Below are 11,457 nucleotides of genomic sequence, written 5' to 3'. Positions count from 1 at the left end.
GCTTTTGGCTGTGGCCTGCTCTTGTGCCTGTGGGAACAGCTGATGCTGGGACAAAAAGTCAGGACAATTGCCCCTGGCCCCTGCTTTGGGCCCCTAAGGTACTGCCAGGACCAGCTGCACAGTGACTCACACAGCAGCTGGGGCTAGAGAACATCCTAGGATTTGGCTGGGAAAAGGCCCTGAGTGTCCTTCTGTCCAATCAGTCTGAGGCCAGCCTCCTTTGAAATGCTGGTGGCACCTCAAAAGCTGGACTTGGATTTTTCTCTACCAAAATGGAATCATGAGTTTTCCCCAGTAGACCAAAAGAATCCCCCTGTGAATTAATGGCCACTCTTCTTGATTTCAGTTTTCTCCAACAAGCTTTTCTGGAATCTCTGGTGCCTGTGACCACTTGTTGGCACAGAAGTGCCAGTAGGCAGACAAATGAACGAGGAGCCGGCAAACATTCATGGGAAAAGTTGCAGGCAGCCACCTGCTCATTTTGACGGTGCCCATTCGACAGTGTTTTCTTCCTGTGACCACGTGCTCATAGCTGTGGTTTCAAGTTTTGTTTTAAAACAAGAGTTTTGGTTTGATTCAATGAAACTGTTCTCTGCAAATTAAACTTAAAATAATGAGACCAGATGTCAGCTTTCCCTTCTTTTGGGGGCTCTGCCATAAAACTGCAGTTCCCCTTGTTCTGGCTCCTAAAACTGTGGAGGAGTCCCAGTCTGGTTCAAGTCTCATTTTACAGACAGACAAACTAAGGCAGTGGTGATGCCAGGAGGAAGATGAAAACATGCCCTGCAGTCGGCATGGAGTGTCTGGGAGGCCTCAGTCCCGAGATGACTGGTCACCCTACAGAATAGCTGGGGGACCCTTTAGAGGGACTAATTTCTAATTATTTAAGGCTGCAGAGGTCTCAAACAATCAGGGCTTGGGCTTTGCAGATTAATATGTTTATTGCTTTGGATGGCGGGCTCTAAGCCTACATACAGAAAAAAGCAGAATTAAAATACCCCACCTAGATATCCCGAGGAACCCACTAATACTGCCTGAGGAGTATCCTTTGTTTTTCACCTCCTTGGACAAGGCCACCGTCAATGTGGCTTTTCATCCAACTTTAGACACACAGAGATTGAGGGGGCCCAGGGAGCTGGGTGGAGCAGGGGTTACTCCACCTCCTCCTGGGGTGGGGGTTTCTGCCTAGTTCTCAGGAGGAAGAGGGGTTTGTCAGCCCCTAGGTGGGCATTGCCCTAGTGGGGCCAGGTGAGCAGGGCAGGGCTATGGGGCTCAGGGCATGTCCGTCTCTTACAGAACTGATCCTGGAATAAATACCTGGTCAGTGAGTGCCTGGGGTGGACAGGGGACCTGCAGGCTTAGCTGGAGACTTGTGTGCAGACAGAGAGCTTGTGGTAGCAGCTACAGCCAAGGGAGGACTCCAAGCCCTCCGCGAGTTCAGCCACCTCTGGCGTCCCCCTGAGGAAGGCCAGAGTTCTGGCAGAACGAAATGGAGAGCTTCTCTGGGGCGATGGGAGGGGAAGGGGCTGCCCATTAGAGCCCCGTGTTTCACGTTTGCTGTGCATTTATATCGTTCCACTGTGGGTCACCATGAGGCTAACCCTTGTGGTCCCAGCTCACGGATGGCAGCATAATGCCAGCAGGAGCTAACATGCTTTCTGTGTGCCTGGAACCGAGCCAAGCGCTTTACACGCCTTATCTCATTGAATTCTCACAAAATCCCTTCTTCCTCTCCCTCCTTGTCCCCATGGCCTGGGACACTCCCCATGACCTCGGTGGTTACCCTTAACCTCTTGGTTGCACTATGATTCTACCACCACTATGACTAGTAACTCACACATATGGCTTCTGTCATGGACCAGGCTGTTTTCTAAGTGCTTTACAGAGATTATCTCATTTATGCCTACAACATCCCTAGAGGTAGGCACTGATATTAACTCTATTTACCAAAGAGGACACTGAGGCAACAGGAAGCCTAAGGGACTCGTGCAGGGCCACACAGCCATGATCCACACCTAAGCCATCAGCCTCCAGGAGCTCAACCCTAACCACTACTGCGCACTGCCTCATGGCCACGCTTACCTCCAAGAGCTCCCTGGGAGCTGGCTGGGTGACCTGTGCATCTCTGGGTGTCTAGCCCCTAGTGTCCAGGGCCCAGCATGCTGTATGGTACAGGCAGGTAGCCACTAAAGCCTTAGTGTGAACATGGGATGGTGTGTGCTCCCCTAAGAAGGGCAGTGGGAAGGGGCTGTTGCCATTTCCCTGCAGGGCAGGAAGAAATCGCTGGGAGGCTTTGGAGAGCTCTGAGACCCTAGTCATCTGCCTGTGTCATTGGCCCTGCAGGCTGTCTCTGCAGGACATCAGGGAAGTTTCAAAAATGTTAAAAGCCTTATTGAGAGGTGGGTGCAGGGAGGTGGGGGATGCAGGAGGGACTGTGTCCTCCACTGACAGTCATGGGGACTACAGACCCATCCCTATGTCCTCAGGGCTTCGCCTGGAATAAATATCTGGGCAGTGAGTGCCTGGGTGGACAGGGGACCTGCAGGCTTAGCTGGCAGGAGACTGAGGTGACCCGGACAGTATTGCATCTCCCTCCCCCAGTTCACACGCCACCTCAGGCATCTCTGGGGCTGGCTTCACCTCCAAGGGATTGGAGCCTCTCCCTGTCCCTGCAGAGGAGCAACAGAGGGCATGGGATTGTGCCCGCTGCCTCCTGTGAGACCTGTCCGCCGACTCCCACACCTCATCCCCAACTGCACCCAGACAGCAGATACCCTCTGGAGGGCTGGTTAAAGGTTCTGTCCTTGTGCATCCCCAGCTTGGAGACCCTGATGGCCAGCAAGCCAGGCTGTGCTGGCCCAGCACCTCATGTGGCTCCTGGGGGAGCCGGGAGGAAGGGGCCGAATGGGGAGGGCCAGCTCCTGCTGTCTTTTCCTCTGGCCCCACTATGGGCAGTCACATCCCGTGCACCATCTCCAGGGGCCCAGCTAAGTGACTGCTCCACAAGCCACTAGTTGCTGCTTGGGAATTTTTCTTCCCCAGAGGCAATCAGTCATTTATAACATAATAATTGTACCAATATAATAATGACAACCATCCTATACCAACTATATACTAAAAAATAAAAATTATAATAACAGGGTAACTTTGGGCAGTTATATAATCTTCCTGGAAAGTGGGGATCCTAATGCTTACTGTGCAGGGAATTGGGATGACTATCATAATAGCTAACATTTTGAATGTCTAACAATTTGAGCACTTACATGTACTAGACAAGTGTTCTGAGCTCAGGATGTGAATCAACTCACAATGAGGCACTTTTCTACCCATTTCACAGATGAGTAAACTAAGGCAGATGGTAGACATTTCTACAATGTGACCCATGCCATAAGGGCTGTTAGATATTTTTTATATTACCCACTGAGAAAGGTAATTGAGTTGTTCATCTGGCTTCCTATATTTGGAAACTTTATGCATCCTGCTTTAATTCTAAAGCATCTAGTGCTTTATTTTCAAGTAGCTGCCTGATTGTGACTTAGGGCCACAATCTTGGGGTGAGCGTAGAATAGAAGAGACCCCACAGGCAGTGCAGAGCCAAGTTACATTAATCCTGGCTTTGTTTAAAGTATTGATATGTTGCTCATCATGGATTATTTTCACATTAAGTTTTTTTTCTTTTTTTTCACATTAAGTTTTATTGTTAAAAAATACTGCCTTAAAATATGATTCATTTTGGCTCCTGAGTTTTGTGGCACCCCCAAACTGAGTGCCTCACTTTTCTCCCCCTCGGCCTCACCCTGCTTGATCTGCCCAACCCCCTCAGTAACAAAATCTCTCCAGGAAAGCGGAAGCAGGAGGTGTAGACAGACGCTTCTGAGGCTTAACATTATTTGGTTCCCAAGCAAGAATACCTTTGTCTAAGCAGTGTCAACTGTCCAGGGCGGGGCGGGGGAGGTATTTTTGTAGACAACACTGACTGATTCTAGCACGAGGGTGACTTCTGCTGCGGGGGAGGGGTGTGTGGCCCCTCTTCCATTTCTGAGGAAAACTTATTGTGGGAATGTAAGAGAAGTAAAAGAACAGGCAAAAGCCCAATGGGCCAAGTTCAGGCCGACCTCGGAGATACGGAGGGGTTCTGTGCTAGACCGCTGGGTGAACGTGAGGGTGGATACAGGCAGTCAAACCAAGTGGTTGTTTTCCCGGTACACACAAAAGTTACGTTTACACTATCCTGTAGTCTATCAGCTGTGCAATAGCATCGTGGCTAAAAACACAATGTACATAACTTTCATTAAAAAATACTTTATTGCTAAGAAATGCTACCCATCCCCTGAGCTTTCAGGGACTTGTAATCCCTTCGCTGGAGGAGGGTCTCCCTGGTTCTTGGCGGCTGCTGACCGAGCAGGGTGGTGGCTGCTAAAGGCTGGGGTCGCCATGGCGGTTCCTTAAAATACGACCACGATGAAGTTAGCTGCATCGATGGACTCTTTCTTTCACTTGAACCCTGAGAGGCTTCTGGGGTTATTCATTGGCCTAATTTCAATATTGTTGTGTCTCAGGGACTAGGGAGGCCGGAGGAGGAGAGAGATGGGGCAGCGGGGGCAGCCAGTGGCCGGGGCAGCCAGCACACACACATTTATTAAGTTTGCTTTCTTACATGGTGCAATTGCTGGTGCCCCACAACCATTACAATAGTAACATCAAAGGTCGCTGATCACCATAGCAAATAAATAATCATGAGAAAGTTTAAAATACTGTGAGAATTACTAGAATGTGACACACAGACGCGAAGGGAGCAAATACTGTTGGAAAAATGGCGCCCGTACACTTGCTCAGTGCAGGGCTGCCACTAACCTTCAGTTTGCAAAACGTCGATATCTGCAAAGTGCAAGAAAGTGAAGTGCAATAGAGTGAGGTGTGCCTGTACATAAGATGTGAAATATCAGTCGCCGTTCTGTAACTGAAGCTCCCGTACTGGCGGGGAAGGTGAACCGCAGCCTGCCAATCCCTCTGTGAAATACCCCGACTGCCGCCCAAGGGCCCTGCACACTCACTTTTGCTAACTTGATCTGTTTCAGCTCCTTTGTTCGCAAGCCTGCTTACGCCAATTGTGCTCTTACTGTAATTATATAAATTCATTAAACATGTAACCAACAAATATTCCTTCAAAAAGAGAGTTGTGATTTGTATGGACACTAAGTTAAATGCTTCGGAGAGACTGGATAACCGTGACTTTTAAAAAATTGCTATGGGACATTTTAATGCAATATTAACAAGATATAAATTAACACAAAAAATCCACGATGAACAAAACAGCAAACATTTAAATAAAGACACTATTAAAAAATAACTCTTCTGAACATCTTTCTGCAATTCATTTGGTTGGGATTTTCCCTTTCTGTGTCTGTGAGAAAAAAGGAAAGTTTGGAGACAAAGGTCATAAAAATCTGGAAGGGCACGTGCAGATTTCTTCATGAGTGTCTCAAAGTCATTGCTTCACTTTAAAGAAATGGAATTTACATGGTATCTTATGGGGTTAGTTTACACATGAAAGCTAGTTAAGAACTCCAAAGACTGGTGAATGAATATATAGTTATAAGATTTAAATTAAAATGTTTACAGAATATGTGTACCATTTCTAATAATTTCTCTAAAACCAACTTCTCAATTACTCAGTCCCAATCACAGCAGATGAGAGAGGTTCTACTCTATTTATTCTTGTCAAGATTAATTCCTTAGGGAATCCTATGACTATCAGGTCCTAGTAATTTGTGCCTGTACCCCATCCAACATTTTAATTTTGATATCTATGATTATTTCAAGGAAATGAAACATTTCCTTTCATTGGTAACATCAATTTGCTTGCAGTTAAGAATCAATTTGCATAAACACACTGATTAGTTCTTGAAAGCAAGGAACATTTGCATAGGTGGTGATGAACGGTTCATAGGATGACAGTACCTTTGTAAGCAAGCATCTGATTAGTTAACAGAATAAGACTGTATTTGGGAATTTGCCTGTATGGGTGGTGGGGTGGGGGTCCCTCTCTCTCCACCCCTAAGGTTGACTAAGGCTACAGAAATGTGTTGTATTGGTGAATTTTCCCATCCTACTCTTTGAGTTTGCCAGTGCAAAGACCCCATGGTGGAGGGCACAGGGGTGTCGTGAGGTAGGTAAGGGCAGGGAGGGAGGTGGAGTGGGCAGTGACTCACCTGCCAGGGGCAGCTGTCGAGCCTCACATCTTCACCTCTAACCACCCTAGTGGGGAACCCACAGCTGGGAGCTGTAAAACAGGAAGGGTTTTGAGTCCAGCAAGCAGTGACCCAAACAATGTAACCCACTGCTGCTGCATTCCCAAACCCCAAACAGAAAATCCTTGTTCTGGAAAGATCCCAGAGGTCATAGAGTCTGACCTTAGCTCTACTTCTTTGGAACTTTATTCAAACTTTCTTATAACCACACGGCTGAGTCCAGGGGACTGGGAAAGTGCTTCTGGGTGACAGAGCTTACCTACAGCTCAATGCAGACGGCAGCTGGGCCTTGATCACAGTGTGTCTGTAGGAGTCCTGTACATGTGGCTCTGGCTAAGGCCCTGGTTTTATGAGTTGGCTTATTGGCTAGAGACACGCTAGGAGTACACAAGTTGGGGATTTTCTCAAAGCCCAGAGGAAAAAAGGGCCTGTGTTCAAATATTTCTTTTTCCATTTTCTCTCACTGTCACCCTGCAAATACTTTGAAAAAGGTGCCAAAGGTTGATATTGAACCTGGGTTCTATCTGCTTTCAAGAGATTATGTGGCACGTTAGTAGAAGAAGTAAATACAAGTTGTTGGTTCTTGCAGATGTGCTTTCAAAGAAAAGATTAGGTTGGCATGCTGAACGCACAGCATTCCAGGCCAGTGGTTCTCAGTGGAGTTGGTATTGCCCACCAGGGAACATTGGACAATGTCTGGGGATAATTTTGGGTGTCATGGCCAGGGAAGAGTACTGTTGGCATCTAGTGGGCAGAGACTAGAGATGCTGTAAGCATCCCACAGAATACAGGGTAGCCCCTGACAAGGAGCTATCCGCCCCTCCCGTGTCAGTGGTGTTGAGACTGGGGAAGCCTGTTCTAGGCCATGCCATGGCTTGCTGTGTGACCCTGGATGAGTGATGTATGTCCTTAAGCCTGGGTCCTGCCCATCTGTGAAACAGGGAGAGAAACGTTTTCCAACATGGTAGTGAGGATTTGAAAACCACAGGAGAAGCACCATACAGATCCACGCATCAGGGAGGGCAGCACCAGCAATGGGCTGGAGGAGAGAATGTTGGCAGAGGAGGGCTTTTTTGGGGTAGATCAAGGTGTCTTTCACTGTGGGCTCCCAAGACAACAGCAATGTGCATTTCTCTAAGAACTTTTTCTTCCAAATGGTGTTAAAGCAGGAGTTTCTTAGAAAGGGGGGCTGCCGTTACCCAAACACCACATAGATGTCAGATGCATTCACATGTCCTTTCTAAGTCTTACAACACCCTGGAAGAGGGTTCCATATTTCAGATGAGGAAGCTGAGGTTCAGAGATGGAAAGTGACTTGCCCAAGGTCACACAGCTTCTAAGCCAGAAGAGGAATCCCAATCTGGGTTTGTCTGATTTCAAAGCTCCTTGCTGCTGGGGAGGGCATTCTGAATCTTCTCCTAGTACTACAATAAGCCTCTTCTTTTTGGTAGGGGATGGGTGGAGAAAATGAGCAGGGCTTCCTCTTTCCTCGCTCTTCCTTAGACCTTCACTCTCCTTGTTTGTGGTCAGAGCCCAGTGCCAGGCAGACCAAGCTCTGGTGAGACAGCCCTGCTCTGTGCCCACAGACTCTACCTTTGGCCCTGGCCAGAAAAGCAGAGGAGAAAATGGACTTCAACCATGAAGCCCTGGGTTCAAGTCAATCAGATTTTAATGTTACATCTTGGACACATCACTCATCTTCTGGGCCTGGGTTTTCTAGATAACAATCCAGGCCTAGACTGTGGAACTGTTGTAAGGGTGAGAAAATGGGCATGAAAGAATTCTGTGGTTGCCCAAGGGTCATGCAAAGGTGAGGTGACTGGGGTGCAGAATCCCATTGGACTGGGCATCAGAACATCTGGGTTCTCGTCCCAGCTTTACCCCTGCTTCCTCATAAGTCTGGACTCTTGTTTACAGAGTCAGTAGCAATGGCTACAACAAACTATTTCTGAAGTCTCCCATTTTTATCCTGAAAGTAAATGTGAACTTGGTACTGTGCTCCATGTAGCTGTGTTTGTTTCACTATATAAGTAAGGTTTGTCTTGCATGAGGTCATTGAACAAATACCAGTTTGGCCCATGCCAAGAGCTTGCTGTGTGACCTTGGGTAAGTCACACAGGCTCTCTGGCCAGGGGTTGCCCATCTGCAAAGTAGAGTGAGGGACATTATGCCCAGTCTGTTTCACCACTCTGCTGTGAGGAACTGAAATTTGTCAGAAAACTCCATCAAACAGGCTTAAGCTAAAAAGTCATTGACTGAGCCCCAAAATGGGAAAGTCCAGGAGCAGATCTAGCTTTAGGCACTGCTGGACTCAGGGCTCTGATGAGGTCGTCAGAACCTGGCTTCTCTCCATCTTTTGGTCTGCTCTCTGCTGTGGGGATCCACTCCTAGGCTCCAGGTTCTTCCTTCTCCAGGGAACAAGACGGCTACAGAATCTCTGGTTCAGGGTTTCTCAGCTGAAGTACTGCTGTTTTGGGCAACCATCCTTTGCTGTGGGGACCGTCCTGTGCACCGCATCCCTGGCCCCCCACCAAGGAGATGCCATTGCCTCTTTCTCTCATCCCCCAAATCATGACAACAGAAATGTCTCCACACTGCCAGACATATCCTCGGTTGCAAAACCACCCTTCTGCTTTGCCCCATTTTGCCGCGGTGGCCTCACACACCCTCATCCTCAAACCCAACACAGGGAAAGTGAAAGCCTTCTGGGAGCAAGGGCCGAAGTCCTTCAACTCTCTGTGATTGGGCCCGACTCCGGTCAGAGGACCATCCCTGAACCAATTGTATTAGTGGGGGAGGGGATGCAACGTGTTGATTGGCCAGACCTGGAACACTAGTCCTGCCCCTAGATCTGGACAAGAGGCACCACCCAGACCATGTATAGGAGGAGTGGGAGTTGGGGAGGCATGGCAGGAAATAAAAACCCAGGTTTCTGAAGAAGGAATGGAGGCTTGGGGGGAGGCAGAGAGCAAATAGGTGCTACAGCCTGCTCCCTTCTCTGGGGTTCAGTCCCCCCATTTATATGTTGTTGGACAACAGGGAAATCTGTAGAGTTCTAAACTGGGCTGGGTCCTTGAGGTCTCCGTCGGGGGAGGGAGACGCAGATGTGAACTTCTCATGCGGTTTGTGACTCATGCGAATGGATTCAGTTCCTCCAAGAAGCCGTACATTTCAGTGCTTGGGGCTTGGGTTTCACCAGGCTCCTGCTTTGGTGTGGTGACTCTGGTTTGGATCCTTGTACCTTTAAGAGTGGTCTGGCCCAGACGTATCAGCAGAGCTAAGGAGCTGGTTAGAAAAGCCGACCGTCCCACCCAGACCTCCTGATTCAGGACCTGCAGTTTAGCAAGATATCCAGAGAGTTCTTGTGCATGATAAAATTTGGCAAGAACTGGACTTGGGCAAGTTTCAACTCTCCTGTTCTTAGTTTCTTCACCGACCAAATAGAAACAATCCAATCCCATCTGTCGCTTAGGGTTATTGTTAGAATTAAATAACGGTGTATTCACCTAAAATGCTGAGCAGAGTAAATGTACGATAAAATGCTCACTCTTAAATCTTTAGACCTGCAGGCCTCAGACATCAGAATAGCACAGAATTCTTCAAACTGTTCTACCCAAAAATCCTAGTAGATCAGGGGTTGGCAAACTTTTTCTGTAAAGGACCAGATAGTAAATATTTTAGGCTTGCGGGCCATATGGTCTCTGTTGCAACTAGTCAGCTCTGCTGTTGCTGTGCAAAAGCAGCCATATGGGCATAGCTGTGTTCCAATAAATCTTTATTTATAAACATTTGGTTTGCAGGCTCTTGTTTGCAGTAGAACAATGATTTGGGGTCTAGCACACAGCAGTCATCATGACAGGAAAAATGTCTCAGAAGTCTCCTTCTTCATCTGGAAAGTTTAATTTGAATTTTGCAGCTTACATCATAGCATTGCTGAGTTTTATTTTAATATAAATCTTTTTCTTCCCGCCCAGTCTTCATAGAAAATTGATGTTTTGGGAAGATTCTCCATATTTATTCTTTGCCCTTACCTGCCCCTTGGCCCACCACCAGTTGAATCTCACAGACCCAAGCCCCAACCTGATAAGAGTGAGCTCAGGAAACTGGCCCCTGTGGCCTGCTGGGAATGAGGCTCTCCCTCCCTAGAAACAGAAGGGGAAGGACGGATTTGCTCATAGGAGTCCAGGGTGTGAGGTCAGTAGTAGTGACTCTTTCTATCACAAACCTCTGTTATTTCACTGGCTGCTAATGGGGAGTGGGGGGCAGGGGCCCATTTTACAGATGAGGAAACTGAAGCTCTGGGAGTTTAGGTGACTCAGTGACACTGCTTGGTGGTGGCAGCATTCAGAGCTCAAGCCCCCTGTGTGCCTTCCCTTGTGCCCTGCCATAGTTTATGCTCTTGACTTGGGTCAAAGATAACGTAAGGGTGGTAGATTGCCAACACAGCCCTGATTCCTCACCCTTTCATGAAGCCCTGATTCATCCCTTTTGCCATGTAACTCTGCAGTGTCCGCCCGAGGAGGAGCTAAGCTGCCCCGGCCAGACCCAGATTAGACCAGCCAACCCCAGGTGGCTCCCTAGATAGGAGGAATTCCAGCCAAATTCATCAGGGCCACCTAACTGACCCCCAGTGTGTGAGCAATAAATGCTTGTCACTGGGTGCCGCTGGGGGTTTGTGGTTGTTAGTCAGTGTTCTTAATTATGCCAGCAGTAGCTGATGGAGTGCGTGCAAGCCGTTTGTCTATCTGGACTCACTGCCATCTTCGTTGAGGTCTGTGAGCATACCCACAGCCTACACCCCCTGGCAAGGTCGCTAGAGGATTTCAGTATTGAGGGGGGGTCCCTAAGATTTGGCCATCAGTCACGCAGGCTCTGGAGTCAGACTATCTGGGGTTAAGTCCTGGTACCCGATTACCAGCTGTGTGATCTTGGGTGAGTTTTTAAACCTCTCTGAGCCTCAGTTTCCTCATCTGTAAAGGCAGGTAATCATCATAGTTGTCATGATCATGAATGAGATCAGGTAGTAAGGCCCCTGGATGGTGCCCGGCACACAGATAGCAAGTGCTCAATACACAGTGGCCATGGTGGCTGTGTTAGACCCACAAGGCACTGTACTGGGGTGTTGGCATGTGGCGCTCTCGGGCCCCCAGGCCAGGGGGTCCTCTGCTGAGGCAGAAGGTGGAGATGGGAGGGCCGGTGCCTAAAT

The sequence above is a fragment of the Manis javanica genome, chromosome 4 (genome assembly GCF_040802235.1).
Source record: "Manis javanica isolate MJ-LG chromosome 4, MJ_LKY, whole genome shotgun sequence".
Lineage (NCBI taxonomy): Eukaryota > Metazoa > Chordata > Mammalia > Pholidota > Manidae > Manis > Manis javanica.
Note: the sequence above shows the minus strand (reverse complement) of the source record.